The 16,613-nt window shown below is 38.2% G+C and overlaps 1 protein-coding gene across 6 annotated transcripts in view; it reads left to right on the top strand.

Annotated features, from left to right (window-relative positions):
* TOX (thymocyte selection-associated high mobility group box) overlaps positions 1-16,613 on the top strand; it is a 311,684-nt gene that overhangs the window by 82,556 nt on the left and 212,515 nt on the right. Inside the window, exon 1 of one of the 6 annotated variants that reach the window (XM_010838992.1) lies at positions 12,841-15,647. The exons of the other annotated variants lie outside the window; for them this stretch is intronic. The gene's annotated coding sequence lies outside the window, so the exon portion shown is untranslated. Of the gene's footprint in view, positions 1-12,840; positions 15,648-16,613 lie in introns of those variants that run through there. 6 annotated transcript variants of the gene reach the window in all.

Below are 16,613 nucleotides of genomic sequence, written 5' to 3'. Positions count from 1 at the left end.
GTGAGGTACTCTTGGTCATGGCTTGCTAAATTTCATTCTTCTGTTGCTTTTTTGACAGTTGCCTCAGTCTTTCCTGTTGGCCCGTGACCATGCTGGCCACTAAAACCATGCCTTCTTAAAATGTCAGCAGCACTCTGAAGTAAGCCATCACAATGACATAGAACCACAGAATGTCCTAGGAAAAGTACAGATTGAAAGTAAAAGCAGATATTGCACAATTTCAGTGTTGACTCTTGTGGGATCATTTACTTTGTTGAATGAATAACTGAATGAATAAAAGAAGTGACACAAATCTAAAACTCATCAATGGCCCTGAATGAGTGAAGATCGTGTGTGTAACCTTTGTCTTCATTTTTTTCACTTTTGAAACTTACACTTTGGTGGAGCTGTCGTCCTGAGTGTCTGTACCACACTCATTGATACATCTATCACAGTCAGTTCTATTCAGGCGACGTTTCTGAGGACCTGCTCTGTGTCTGGAACTCCACTAGTCCTAGAGGAGAAATTCGAGCAAGGCAAGGTCCTGTCCTTGATGAGTCCTTTCCTTGAGAAGGTGGTCATGAACACAGTGTGTTCCATAGCACAATAGGTACTGTCATAAACACGCGGGAACTCAGGTAGTCCTGCCAAGTGAAAAGAGAGCTGACTGCTGCTGAGAAGGTGATGTCTGAGCTGGGCCTTGAGGAGGGAGTTACCAAGCAGCCTGAGAGACATGGGTAAAGGACAGAAGGATAGCATGTCGGAAGGCGTGTACTGTATATTCTCTGCCTAGAGTGATTGAGTTGATGTGTTTAAAGTCCATCATTTATAGGGTTAGAATTGCTGTAGAGGAGACTAGGGAGGAGGCTGGGATTGTGTCATATTAGTGACCTAACACAGTGTTATGACAGTCAAAACTTCTTGACTCTGAAAAAATAATAGAGCCTTGTATCTGGAATACAGTGGAAAGAGCTGTGGATGAGTTCTTTACTATGCAGTGGTAGGACTGAGCAAATCCTGTAACCTTTAGGGTAGATTTCTCCAACTGTAAAATTAAAGAAGTGACTAGATGAAATACAAAAGTATTTTTTATCTGTTACATGGTTCTCAGATATTGAAAACTAGAGTCACAGAGTATTTTTAGGATGGTTTTTAATAAAAACATTCTATTCAAGTGGTTTCACAGTTCATGAGAGTCTGAAGGATCTGTGAACCACAGTTATTAAGATTATGGATTAGTAGGCAGGACATAGGTGGGACATTGTGTACTAAACTAGATTCATAAATTATTCTTAAATGGGTATAAAAGGCATTGAACACACATGAGTTAAACTGTGGGCTCAGAGGTTTTCTCAAAGGCCTTCTATTTCTCAGCAAGATGGTATCTCAAAGCAGATTTGCCAGACTCATTAGTATGAACTTCAAAAATTGCACAGTGGAAGTCATACACTGAGATTTCATAATTCAAACATAACAGTTAAAGGAGTTTGAGTTCACAGTATGACTGATTTCCAGCCATTTGGGAATGGTGCATGTGCTTTTCATAGGTGTTTTTTACCTTTCCCCTTAGACTAGAGTTGTCAAGGTCTCAATTCCAAACCCCACAATTAGCTGGGCTTTGCTGTCATGCCTCAAGGCAGTGACCTAGACAAAGTGAACCAACAGTCAGCTGACTGTGCGCATCAGGTCTGCTAGCCTCTTAAACCCAAGCCTAATTACTCATGTGTTTATTTCCACTTTGTGAATCATCTGTCATGCTAGTGACCAGTTTCTGCCTGGAAAGCCTAGTTGATGTCTTCACCCCCCAGAAGTTTACCAGTTCCTGCATTTTAATAAGCAGAAATAGATGAATAAAAAGCAAGTCAATCACCATGCACACTAAAGAATACTGTTATACAGTTTGGAAACAGGTATAATTGTTCATGTGTGAGGCAGTGTGGTGTACAGGAAAAAGCAAGGATTGTGGAGCTGGAGGCACATGGATTTGAATTCTCTGTTGTGACCGGCTCTGCAAAATTGGGGATGGAAACACAAATCCTTTCATTTTTCATTTGTAAATTGAGTCCAGAAAGCCAACCTCTTACAGTTGTTGTGTGGATTAAATGACTGTATGCAGAGCTCTGGCAGGGGACCTGGAGTAGTTTTTGGTTGGATTTTCTACACTGATCCTCCCTGTTTATTAAGGAGACAATTGTGGGCAATTTCACCAAAGTGAAAATGCAGGTGCCAGCCTGCAGTGCAGGAGATGTGGGTTTGATCCCTGGGTTGGGAAGATCCTCTGGCGAAGTAAATGGCAACCTGCTCCAGTGCTCTTGCTTGGGAAATCGCATGGACACAGGAGCGTGGAGTCCATGGGGTTGCAAGATTGGACACGACCAAGTGACTAAACCAAAGTGAAAATGGATAAGTTTAAGAACTGAGAACATGCCAATGAAATTCACAAAATTTACTAAACTTAAGTTTAACTCTGTTTAACTTTATGATTAGAGTTTCTAAGTCATATTTAAGATATTCAGTCTAATTTAGAAAATCTAAATTGATGCAATGATGGCTCATAAACACCTTCTACATTTAATCTGGGTTGCAACTTAAATTTCCTAATTAAAAATGTTGAAACTTCAGATGGTGGATAACTGACAAATAGCTTCTGTAATGATCCCTTCTTAGGAAATGTGAGTTACTTTGTTCAGAAAATAACATATTACATGTATACTTTTTAAAATCCTTTACATAGAGACAGAGTAGATGATGATTTTCATGATTTTTCTCCTTTCTCTTCTATTATGGATCCATGGGGAATAGTGTAACATTTATCATCTAATAAAATTTAATAGAAAATTTTAGGAAAATTAAGAAAAAGTATTAGCCAGGCAAAATCACTGGAATTTCAACCATGATTTTGGCTCTCTGTATTTAAAAGAAAATGAAAATATATATGGTAATTAATAAAAGCTGCTTATGAGAGAGTGTGTGTGTTTTAGTCGCTCAGTCGTGTACAACTCTTTGTGATCCCATGGACCGCAGTCCACAGGCTCCTCCGTCCATGGAATTCTCCAGGCAAGAATACTGGAATGGGTTGCTGTTTCCGAGTCACTTTCTTTTAAAGAAGTATTTATTTGAGAAAACCAATGTATTGTTGTGCTTTGGCCATGTTCCAAATTGTAGTTTCCCTAGAGACCTTTTTCTCCTGTAGGATGACCTGCTCTGTTAAGTCTCAGGTATTTTTTTCTTCACTGGTAGAAAACCTATCGCATGGCAAAATTTCAAAAGTGACCTTTCTCTTCTGACAACAGATGGCAGTGTTTTCAGGGACGATAGTTGTGTATTTATTATCTACCAAGGAATCTTACACTGTGTTTCTCTCTAGAACCACCGCACTCCATCAGGAGCTGGTACACACAGGAGCACTTGGACTTCATAGGACTTTTTTTTTTTTTTTTGTAATAGGAAAAGAGAAAGTTTGGAATGCATTGTTCCTTTGTTAGAAAGTTTTAGATATATTTTCTGCTGTTACATTTGTTTAGAGAAATTAAATCTATTCTTAATAAGAGGAAAAACTTCCTTTGTACATACATATTACCTCAGCTGTCTTCTGCAATTGAGAAAAGTGTAATACTTTAAGGAAAGCTGATATTTGTCAGAAGTTTTCACTATACACTTTATTACACCTATTTCATGAAGAAGGTAGTAACACTTTCAGATGAAACTTAAAAAGAAATCCTAGGACATCTGATGGTGTAACTAGTTGATGCCTTTTTGTGGAAGTGCTTGGGAATCTAGGGTTTTGACAGAAACTGTATCTTAATTGGAGAAGGCAATGGCATCCCACTCCAGTACTCTTGCCCGGAAAATCCCATGGACAGAGGAGCCTGGTAGGCTGCAGTCCATGGGGTCGCTAAGAGTCAGACGTGACTGAGCAACTTCACTTTCACTTTTCACTTTTCACTTTCATGCATTGGAGAAGGAAATGGCAACCCAATCCAGTGTTCTTGCCTGGAGAATCTCAGGGACCGGGGAGCCTGGTGGGCTGCCGTCTCTGGGGTCGCACAGAGTCGGACACGACTGAAGCAACTTAGCAGCATCAGCAGTATCTTAAATACTCTATTGTATTCTTTTGTGTATGCATGCTAAGTTGCTTCAGCTGTATCTGACTCTTTTCAACCCTATGGACTGTAGCCGCCAGGCTCCTCTGTCCATGGGATTCTCTGAGCAAGAATCCTGGATTGGGTTGCTATTCCCTCCTCCAGAGGATCTCTCCAATCCAGCATCTGTTATGTCTACCTGCATTGGCAGGTGAGTTCCTGGGAAGCCCCACTATATACATTTAAAATGTATTTATGTTTCATAGCTGTGAGGACAGCTTGGAAGCTGTGCAGAAACATTGACTTGAAGCTGGGCCTAGAAAGTAGAGTACATTCTAGATGGGCAGAAAGAGTAAGGAAGTGTTCTCTGCTGGAAGGAACAACATGAGTCCCACTAGGTGGGAAGACATGGAAATGACCAACAGTTCATTTTGTCCCAAGTGAAAGCTAAGGGGAAAAGATTGTAAAACAGGGTGGTACCCAATTGAGAAGATCCTTGAACCATAAATATTGGCCAGCAGTTATCACATTCAAAATAAGAACTGTGTGTCCTTTTGTATAAATGACATTTTGAGTGGAACCCTAGTATAGTTTATGAAGTGAAGTCGTTGCTTTTGAAGGTTAGTCCTTAAAGCACCTCCTCAAAACTCAGCAGTGTTTTCCAAGTGAAGGGTAAAAACTACCATTGTAGAAACGTCTCATGGGCAAGATCTGCACTTGCTCATTTATTCATTCAGTTGTTTTGCAAACTGAGTGCCTACAATGTGCTGTGCAGTTATTTTTAACTGCATTTTGTTTCATCTTTAGACTTGTAGAGAGAAATATGATTCATTGCAGAGATGCAGCCAAAGTTCATTAGGAGAATACTTTGCATAGCAAGTCAACTTATGAGTATTGTATTGCCAGACTGTAGGACATTGTCACTATCCATTGGGTAAAATAATAATCTGTAATGATTCCAAAACAGAAAAACACATATTATGTATACTCACATTCCATTTTATGTAGTCAGATATAAACGCATATATACACACGTGCGTAAGAGTATACATTTGTTGACCTAAACAATTATGTATCTATATGAAAGCAAGAGTGACCTAATTAAATTACAGCTTATTTTTATTTTACTTAGATACATTTCCTTAATATTTTTCAATTGAGACACAAAATAAAATTTCACTTTTGGTTCAGTGATCATTTTTGTATACTCTTCAACTTTCCACAGTAGTTTGTGTCTGCTGTGTAAAAAGTAAAATGACTGTCCTACTTCTGTCTGTTTCTATTATGTTGCTCTTTCTTCGCTGCATTCTTTTTCTCTCTGTGCATTGTGGGACGTTAAAGGTTCTATAATTATTTCAGTAAGATCAGGGTGTACACTTTTCTTGGTTTCACTTAGTTGTTTGCTAATAATCTGGCTTTAGTGCTGAAGGCTGTCACATACCTTATTTAACAATGCACATTTGAAACATGCTCTGAAGAATACTGTGGTTATTAATCTATTTTATATCTTTTTCTTAGATTATTTAATTATATCTCAGTTTTAGAAAACATATCATAATGTTTAAATTTTAAATACTAAAGAAAGCAAAAGGTGTTTTCTTGGTAAGAAAATTAATCGGGATCTACCTGAGAAAAAATTTTCATAAAATAGACATTATTGATCAATATGAAGTCCCCCAGATTTGAAGGCCCAGAATGAACCGTCAGTCATGCCAGCCTTAATAATCAGCACCTTTTTTAATTATAATTCTTCTGTTCTCAATCTTGTGTAATCATGATGGGATTGTTGGCTTCACCCTGAAATTTGTTGTTTTTTTGGTTGTGTGTGTGAATGTTTTCAGCAAGAAAAGTGTTAATTATCAACATATTTCTAAAGTCAAGGGGAAAAGGCCAGAACTTCCTGGTGCACACTTGTGGAATTCACCCTGAGGAGTCCAGGATGAGTAGGTTCTTAAGTCCCTCAGTAGGAGCAGAATAATTCAGAGACACCTTAGAGAGTCAAGAGGTGAGAAAAACACATGGAATATATGAATTTAGAATCCTTTTGCCTGACTTAGAGCCCTGGGAAAGCTTACAGTAAAGCTCCTTAACCTTTGTTTAACCTGGCATGTCCCAATTTACTTAACCTGCTTAAGCATAACCTTCCATCATGCTGTGGAACCCACTTTGGGAAATGCTACTCTAGAATCTTCCTGATCCTAAACTTAAACATGAGGACTGAATTGCTAAGCTGTACTGCCAGTGTGGAGGGTTGGGAGGAGGACGGAGGAGCGTTTCCCCAGAATCCTCCTGATTCCTTGTTCCCACTGGCACCCTCCTTTGGGGCACAGGGCCTTTTCTTTCTCACCTGGGCCCCTTTCCACAGAAGGGTTAAATCCACTTCTCCAAGAAGTTACTGTGCAAGTTTCAGAATAGGGCCTCAGATATAAAAATAACAGTTTATTTCTTCAAAATATTACCATGATAATGGTTGAAGACATTTTTTGAACAATGTGACATTATGAAACCATTCAACCTTTGTTTGAAATTTGTGGCCCTAAATGAAAATAAAATTTTCATAAGATTTAACAAATAAAGACTTTATACCAACAGGGAGTATAAAACGGTGCTTTGTATTTATCGCTTGCCTTTGTGGTTGTTGGTATAATGGAGAACATACACTCTCTCTTTCTCTTTTTGACTTGAACACATCAAGGTAAGCAGTTGAGGGAGACGGAAACCAACTGTTTTTCCATTCACCTTATTATTGAGCTGTGGTTACAGAGCTTCCGTTTTGTTATCAAAAGATCTTAACTAAAGCTTCAGTTAAGCAGAGAGAAAGAGTTAACATTTAAAAGTGTAGGAAAATAGTTCTAGACACCTGTTCTGAGTTTGTAGTATAATATTCAGAATAATATTACCTGGTGACTCACACTTTAAAACTAGTGTAAGAAATATATCTAATTATATTGTCTATCATGTATAAATATCATTGTTCTTGTTTATTTGCTTTACTTAGTTTCAAAGAACATGTTTCTTTCTTCTGCGAGATCCAGCACCTAATCATGGAATGGCTTTGAAAATTATCTTAAAGGAATCCTCAGCAAAGGACAAACAAGTCATTAACTAGGAGTTTCAGACAGACCTCCCAGCTTTTCTGTTGACCAGCAAGGCACGCTTGTTATGCTGTCTCCCTCTGGGAGAGGATACGGTGCCTCGGGTAGTAATACTAGGGAAAGCTGAAAGAGTTAGTGTAAACCTCTCTGATGCACAATGCTATTAAAAAAAAAAGAAGATGAAAGAGAGGGATGGAGAGAGGGAAAGGAGAGAGATAGGGGCAGGGAGAGGGGAAAATAAAAGAAAAAATTCAAGGCACAATTTACATAAGCACGGCTTCTCCAAATTTCATTTAAGCATGGAGTTACTAAGCAATATGACAATGCCAACAAGGTATGTTTATTTCAGCCTACTTGAAGGTTTCCTCGCAAAGTGTTATAACACCAGCCTGGAGTCAGGTTGTTGAACGCTAGGCACTCTGGCGGTAGCAGCCTGGTGGAGGCATCATGCCTCCCAGAGGTGAAATGTGGACTCTTCAAGGAGGAAGGATGCCTTCCATGCCCGAGAAAGTGTCCAGGGCTCTGAACATGAAGAAGCAATAGAGACATCTTCAGCCAAGGGCTGTTAGCCTTCCTGCTAGAGGAGTGACAGATAATACTTGGACTGGGAGAATAACCTAAAGTTCTGCTTAACTCACACTCTACAAAGCCATAAAAGTCCAAAGTAGAAATAGTTTATTGAAAACTCAGACTCTTAGGTAAAGCAAATGGAAAGGAATCATACAGTAAAAAATAATTTATTCTATATTCACACCCTGTTTTGTCCCATGAGCTTAAATAGCCTTTTCCTCTGCAGCTAGTTCAGATCCAATTGAACACCACAAATGTGACAGTGCTTGCGTTTCTGCTTTGTGAATATGAGCAAATTCAAAAAGCTAACTGATCAGTCCTAGTATTAGAAATATGATCACTATTGATGGAGTTGACATGATAAATAGGAGTTTTAACATGTTAATATTTATTTAAACATGCTATTTCAACTATTATGAGCGTAAGTGGTTATAACCACTTATTGGCATTCAGCTTTTAGTTGAGCCATCTTTACCCTCAGTGATCTTTTTCTGTAAATAGACATTTGACACTCAATATATTTAATAATTGTATTTGTATATTTAGAAGTCGAAGTGTTAAGCAGAAAAAATTAAATTGATATTTAAAGAATAGATCACTCTAATTTGGGGATAAGTGAGTTAATGTAAATTAAGCTACTGCATAAAATAAATGGCCGAGTTATTATAAAAAAATCTGACTTTATTATTTTTACCAATAATGTGGAACCCAGCCATGCTTGTCTTCAAATTCTTGTGTATACTCTGGCATCCAGTGCAGTTGTTTGCATACAGTAGGCACTTCATATTGATTAAAAGAAGAAATATATTTCAAGGAAAGACCAATTTAGTGACTGAATTCCACTAAAAATTGAGGTCTTATAAATATGGATTTCTTTAAACTAATTTGTTATTTAGGTCATCAATATTAAACAGTCTGAAAATGGTCTGCTGGAGATTATCTTTTAAGAGCATAAAACTGAAAGCTGAAAAAAAAAGATTAGTAGTACCCAAGTATTTTCTGTATTATCTTTAATGCTAACATTTAAAGAATGGCAGCCATAGAAAAATCTCAAATGACTAAACCATTAAAGCTTAGCCTCACCATGAAAAAATCTGCATGTCCTGGTACTTCTCTGAGCTACATAATCACTGTATGTGTTACGTTAAAAGAGTTGATTTTTTATTGTCTTCCTAGCTTTCATTTCACATTTTTACAATCATTTTTATACTGTTTGTTTTCATTTCAGGGTTAGTCAGCTATTTATTTCATTAGTATCGAGCAAAGCAAACCAATAGATAAAGAACTGTCTTTTTTATCTATGTCTTTTATAATCATTTCTTTTTTAAGTAATAAATTTACATTTTATAATCGTAATCATGAAATTGCAAATGAAATCAGTTCTAGAAAGATTAATTCAGTCGTGCTCACAGCTGTGAAGATTGTGGAAATAAATATCATTTTGCAATAATGTATTCTTGACAAAGGGCATAACAAAAGAATGATTTCTATTCAGAGATAGTGGGTATATTTATTTTGCATGTTGGGGGAGGGGCATTCAGCTCTAGCTTTTCGACCCTGACCTAGTTTTGTAGCTGCTTATTATTCAGCTATATGTTTGAGAAATCTCTGTAATTTAATTTGGCATCCTCTTCTGCATGTCTGCACCTAGCAGTAGGGGCTCAAGATATTAGCAGTGTCCCATGCTGAATCGTATTTATTTTAAAATATCCTAACGCACTCATAACTCAGAAAGAAAGTGTTAATTGTTACCAGGGAACTGCCTGATTACAGACTTGCTGTCCCGTCCAGGGCCCTGCCATAATTAGTAACCACTGTTGACATTTAGATTTAAATTGAATTTTCTTCTAATTAAACCCAGAGGGGGTTGATCCTCTCAGATGTACAGGTTAATAAAATTAGTCAGAAATTGTTAAACAGTAAGCTGAATTCTCCAAGAGAGCTGTCCCAATGTATTGTTAAGAATTCTGTAATTAATATTAAAGGCATTCATTAAATGTGAATTGTCTTTTTCTGATTTGAGTTGCATATGGTTTTGTAGCAGTTATTTCTTTAATTAGGATTGTTTCCTTTGATAACTATAGTATTACTAATTTCTCTCCTGTTTGTAAATTTAGAATTATAAATACTATTCCCTCATTCCATTCTGCCATGCATAATTCACACCACCATTATTCTAGGAGCACCAATGAATAATAATAAATGCTAAAAATAAATACAGTTGTGGAATGAAATTTTGGTGCTCCAGATGACTCTTAACTGCTCTCTATTTGTCAGTGTCCTTGCAACAAAGATATTTAGGCTGTAAGCAGGTCATTAGCATTTCCCTCAGTGTATTTTTCTATCTTCTCTTGACGAGTTTTGACGTAACAGTTGCTTGATTTTGGATTGCTTTGTCTGGCGATAGAAAGTGTTTCCAGCTCTAGCTGCAGTGGAGATTCTACATATCAACATAGGCTTTGATTCCTCCTTTCCAGAGACTTGGGGAAAATACAGCTCAACTTTCAAAATGGAAACAGATGACAGGAAAATTTCAGATTAATGCTGAGAGAGATAACGTGAACCTGGTAATTTTATTAATACAAGGAGGCTTCCCTTATTAACTTTCTGTAGGGTCTGGATTTAAAGGAACTTTTGTGAAGCAAATCTTTAGCTCCTCTTACCATTATTTTCTTTCTAAACTTATTCATTATTTCTTATGTACCCCACAGAATAATAACATATTGTCAACTTCACCACTGTATAAGTCTTATTTTCAGTATACCAATAATACTTTCATACATTAATACTTAATAAATAATACTTTAAATATACTGAATGATTACAGTTTTTTTTTTTACATTATTCATTTCTAAAACACTTTAAGGTAACATATTTTAGAAAAAGGTTCCTTTAGCATTTGACAGTGTTTTAATGTTATACTTACTCCTCAAAAGAGAGGCATAGTCATTTTATAAACCACTGCTTAATTTTCTAATCAAAATAAACAGAAGAAAACAACATGACTGCACTTTTCTTGCTCAACTAAATTGAATTAAATTTAAAATGTTGCAGTTAAATTTAGGTGGGGGAAATTGGGGCCAGGGTATGCTCAGCACATAAATAGTTATGCCTCATACAAGACTATCTGAGAGGCAGAATTGAAAACCTAGAGTTTTAAATTATGGAATGATCTCCTTAACATCATCTGAAACTTCATCCTCAGGACATTATGGCTGGAGTACATTATTGGATGACAGCCTTATATGACAAAATCCAAGATAAAATGTTTACTTCACAGTCCTGTTAGACCCGAAAATCCAGGACAGAAGTAAGGTCCTAAGAGAAAAAGGCATAATAGGATAATAAATAAAAGCAAAAGCGTTTGATAATGAAACAAACAATTGTAGCATGCTACAATTCCATGTGTAGTATGGAATTATCTCACCCCATGCCTGCCAGAAATCCTAGAATTAAGAACCGTAGTTGCGTGAAGAAATATGTACACACATGGGCTGATGGTTGTAAGCTGGAAGCACCAGCAGGGCTAGAATGCTGGCATATGACAAAGGACTGTACAGTACTCGATTAACCACAAGCTAGCTTATTTGTCACTAGTGTTTCCTGATTCAGTTTATTTTAGGGTATTTTTTAACCTATGGCAACAAATGTGGGCGCACCAAGAGTATACTGCCTGGGAACACGAGGTTTCTGCTGGTTCCTCCTGGTCAGCTGAGCACACTTGGGCCAGTCATTTCACTCTGTCTCAGTTTCCTTCTGGGTTAAGTTGAGAGACAGTAAGTCTCCTTACATCCCCATGACTCTGTGCTTCTTGAAGTCAAAGAGAAAGTGAGGTGTTTGCACAAAGATGATTCTTTTTTAAAATGTATTATGATCATGATCGATCTTTTATTAATGAAAGATACAATTATGAGATTAGTGTGAATTAATTTCCTAGTTTCTACTCTGTTAGTTATAATTCCAGAAGCCTTTTCTAGAGTGAAAATATCCTGATGCTGACTTTAAGATTGAATAGTGTTTTTTTCCAAGAAAAATGTAATTGGGACTTCTCTGACAGTAGTTCAGAGTTTGTGCTTCCAATGCAGGGGGTGAGGGTTCAATCCCTGATCAGGGAACTAAGATCCCATATGCTGCATGATGGCCTAATTTTTTTTTAATTGTGATTATGTGTGAGTTCTGTGGTTGAAATTTGAAGCCGCCCACCCCACCCCCACCCCATCCCCTGCCCAGGCAGGTCAGGTTCTCTGTGGGTACTTGTTCATTCTCACAGGAAAGCTAAGATCTCTAAAATCTCATTCTCCAAATACCCCTGCCTTGGGCCTCCTTTGTCCAGTGGCTCCTCCCTACCACCTTCTCCAAATATTCCTAGTGTGCCCCACACTTATTGCTAAAATATCTATTCCTTGAGTTCCCTTGACCCTTCTCCAAACGTGGAATTAGACTCTTGTTCAAAACTAACAGTCAAAGGTACTCCAGTTGCCACTAATCCACACATCAGATTGCCTGTTGGTTCACTTCACCATGAAATTTCTAAACCTTAGAGTACTGTGTTTTTTCCTATAGTCACATTAAAGAATCAAAAGGTTGACTGCATTTTGTTGAGAGGAGGCTAGGGTGATGGGAAGGAGGAAGATTTGATGCTACCAGTGTACCCCTACTCCACCCAAGAATGATTTTACTATAAAAAATTAAATCAAGCCACATTGAAATTTAGCTCCTTCCCCTTTGAACTTGTGTATCCAGCATCACCTTGACCTTTCATGAATTCCTTTTTATGGCTTTTCTGTGGTCACTATGTTTCTTTAAGGAGTGGTAGTGTGTTGAATTGCTGTTTGCAAGAGAAAGCAGGTGGCATAGGCCCCAGAGTAGAGGTGGCAGGAGAGAAGCTAAGATGTTGGGGTTATTATTGTGGACAGAGAGTCAGGAGTTTCCATGTATGCATATGTGCGTACATGCTAAGTCACTTAACTCGTCTGACTCTCTGCATCCCTATGGACTGTAGACTGCCAGGCTCCTCTGTCCATGGGATTTTCAGACAAGAATACTGGAGTGGCTTGCCATGCCCTCCTCCAGGGGATCTTCCCAACCCAGGGATCAAACCCATGTCTCTTATGTCTCCTGCCTTGGCAGGCGGGTTCTTTACCACTAGCGCCACCTAGGAGGACTGTTTCCGTGTATAATCTTACTTAATCTTCAAGTAAACCCCAAAGAGAGGTAGTAGTAGTAGTATTACTACATTTATTCTCATCTTATCAATTAGGAAACTGATAGAGATGGGGGAGGTAAATTCCTGAATCAAAGTTCTTGACAATAAGTGACAGGGCCACTTATCTTTCAGACTGAAGTTAATGGAGTTTGAAAGATATTATGAACAAGTAAAGATGTTAGTAAGAAATCCAGGACACTTGAAAAAGGATTTGCTGAGTTTTGCCGACCGAGCCTGCCATGTCCAGAAGCCTTAAACATAAACATACGTACAGGGCTGTTTTCAGCAGACTTTCCTGGGTAGGGGTGCTTTGGGGGGCAGGGATTCTTCTACACGGGAAAGCTGCTCTTTGTGCTCAGGAGACAGAACTGAAAAAAATAAGATTTTCCTTCAAGAGAAGGAGTTTTGGATGGATTGAAATCACATTGGTGGCAGGCTAATGCTTGGTCTCTTTGTTACCTTGGCTTTTGTTAAATAATGCCCAGTTACTACTTTTATCTTCATGGTCTTTAGATCAATTATGTGTAATTGTCAGTACTGATATGTTCCATGAGCCAAGTGAAAAGGGATCTAAAAATACAATATATCTGAAATTAGCTTCATGGTTTTTCTGTGAATTCTTCCTTTATCCTGGCAGACTTCTTTTCTCAGAGGCACTAGCTGTATTTCATTTCGGAGAGCAATTGGGAAACACCTTTTCTTACTGTCACTCCTGTTCCCACTGTGATTCAGCTATGCAAATGCACACACATTCCAGCAACCTGGACTTCCTAAGGGAGGCCAGTGGAGGGGACAGGCACAGTGATCCTTTGTCAAAACCCCTGCCAGTCCTTTCACTTAACTCATTTGTTTTTCATAGCAATTGTGTCTATAGGAGAAATATCCTGTGTTCCCTTAGTGCAGTGAACACGAATGATAACACTTCGCCGATTATAAAGCATCAACAAATGTATTGTTATAGTGGATCTTCACAATATCTCTATGTGGTAGGCATTATTAGCCCAGTTTTCTTGAAGAGGGCTGTGAGGACTGAGATTCAGAAAGGTTAAATGACTTTCATAATCTCACATAGCTATCTGGTGATACAGCTGGACTCACAGTCCCATCAAAACCTATTGTACCGTGGTGGAATCCAGAGTGATTAGGGCTGGCAGAGGCTAACTGTAAACAAAACCTTTGCAAATATTACATCTTAAGTTTGGTTCACCCCTTCATTCTTAAAATTATATACAATAGTTTAATATTATCTTCCCAGCAGCTTCCCACCTAAAATACTTCAGCTGTCTTTTGCAATATTTAAATTCTTCCCTCATTGTTTCCCTGAAATAATAATGGGCATAATAATTGGTAACATATTTATGAACTGCTTTTTGAGTGTAAGGCAACTTATTAAACATTTTATTTGCACTGTTATCATTTAATATTTGCAGTAATCTTTTCATTAAGTATTCTTTGCATTCTCATTTTATTCCTAAGAAAACTCAGGCTTCTAGATTTTTAAGAAACTAGCCCAAGATTTTTTTCCCAAGATTTTATAACTACTTAAGTGGAAGAATTGGAAATGAATCCAGACCAAATTCTACAGCCAATACTCATAAATTCTGCACTATTTTATATCTTAAACATGAACTTTGAAGGTCATTTTTAAAGTCCAGAGTATAATTCTGATAAAACTCAGTAGCTCTTTATCTTCTTTTGATAAAACAAAAACTCTAAAGGAGACATCCTATCCTCCTTCCATGTTTATTCCAAATCTGTGTACAAATTACTGACAGCTGGTCAGATTTTTAAATACATATTTCATTTGCATATTTCTTGCCTATTTCACATCTCCCTTTGCTAGTGCAATGCTGCAGGTGAGATTAAATGGCAGCAGAAGGTGCAAAACTGGGAGTCACTCACTTTGTATTTGATTGTTCTGAAATAGAGACTGGAACTTATAGTGGAAAAGGAAAGGATCTGAAAGAGAATACTCCACCTCCTGCAGAAAGTTAAGAAAAAGGAGATAAAAGAATGTGGAAGAGAGAAAGGGAGTGGAAAGGAAAGGGGGAGAGAAGAACCAAGAGAATTCAAGATGGAAGATGAGAATGAGTGCTCCTGAGAGACTTGTACTCATCAAGAAAGAAAAAAGAGGAAAAGAAGGAAGAATTAATGAATAAAGAAAGGAAGGAAGGAGGATAGGAAGGAAGAAAGGAAGGAAGACCTGGAGGGAAGGAAGAAAAACTAAACAAAATTTAAGCCCAAAAAAGAACTAGAGTGATATACCTCCTGAAATCTTCTATATCCCACTCTTCCCCTTGTGCTCCCTAAGAAAAAGCATTGTTTATTGCGTTAATCCAGGTTAACTTAAATTCTGTTACGAAATTGACTCACCGATGGCTGCATTTGAGGCCATCTTTATAGCCAGACAGTGTGACTGACCAGTGAGTTTTCCAGGGGAAAATGCTACAAGGCCACCGCCATGAGAAACTGTGCTGCCATTGAGGAGGCCACCACACTGAGAGACTCCTCTTGGAACGTGTCATTCCCGCAGAACTCTTCCAAATCTCCTGTGATCTCTGGAGCAACGACTTCTGTGTCTCTGTACGGAAGGACCCACCTTCCCATGAAGGAGCAGCCTGCCATACGGACTGTGTCCCTGCACACCTTAGGGCAGGCCTGGCGGACAGGAACACACATGGTCCGCCACCGCCCCTCTGACAGGACAGAGTTTCGGTGAGCACAGATTTTTTGTTTTTGTTTTTCTTTTATTAAAAGGTGGGTATAGGAAATGACAACCCACTCCAGTATTCTTGCCTAGAGAATCCCATGGACGGAGGAGCCTGGTGGGCTATAGTCCACGGGGTTGCAAAGAGTCTGACACAACTGAGCGACTTCACATTCACTTTCACTATAGTCAGTGGAGTACTTCTCTGATAGCTCAGTGAGTAAAGAATCTGCCTGCGGTGCAGGGGACAGAGGAAACACAGGTTTGATCCCTACGTCAGGAAGATCTCCTGGAGAAGGAAATGGCAACCCACTCCAATATACTTGCCTGGAGAATTCCATGGACAGAGGGGCCTGGTGGGCTACAGTCCGTGGAGTCACAAAGAGTCAGACATGACTGAGCAACTAAACCCTGCCACCACAGTCAATGGAACTCCCACTGTTTCTCATTTATCCATGAAAAATCTTATCTCACAGATAGTGATTTAAACCTATACAGTTTCTTTAATATGTTTCATTCTACCACTAAATTAGTGCCTCAAAATGTGGATGATTAAGATGACCTATAAATATGGATATAGAATAGTCTTCTCATTCAAATAAATGCACAGATAATTTAAGCATTCTTTTACCAATTGACCTGAGGAAGATGGAAATCACTCCAATAAAAGCTGTTTGCATTTGACCAAAAAAACAAAACAAAAACAAAACAAAACAAAAACTAAGAGTAAAAAGAAATAATGTGTAGTATGCTTATTTAACTTATATGCAGAGTACATCATGAGAAACGCTGGGCTGGAAGAAACACAAGCTAGAATCAAGATTGCCAGGAGAAATATCAATAACCTCATATATGCAGATGACACCACCCTTATGGCAGAAAGTGAAGAGGAACTCAAAAGCCTCTTGATGAAAGTGAAAGAGGAGAGTGAAAAAGTTGGCTTAAAGCTCAACATTCAGAAAACAAAGATCCTG

Source organism: Bison bison, unplaced genomic scaffold, assembly GCF_000754665.1.
Source record: "Bison bison bison isolate TAMUID 2011002044 unplaced genomic scaffold, Bison_UMD1.0 scf7180017864108, whole genome shotgun sequence".
Classification (NCBI taxonomy): Eukaryota; Metazoa; Chordata; class Mammalia; order Artiodactyla; family Bovidae; genus Bison; species Bison bison.
This window is presented reverse-complemented; position numbering and strand designations above follow the sequence as displayed.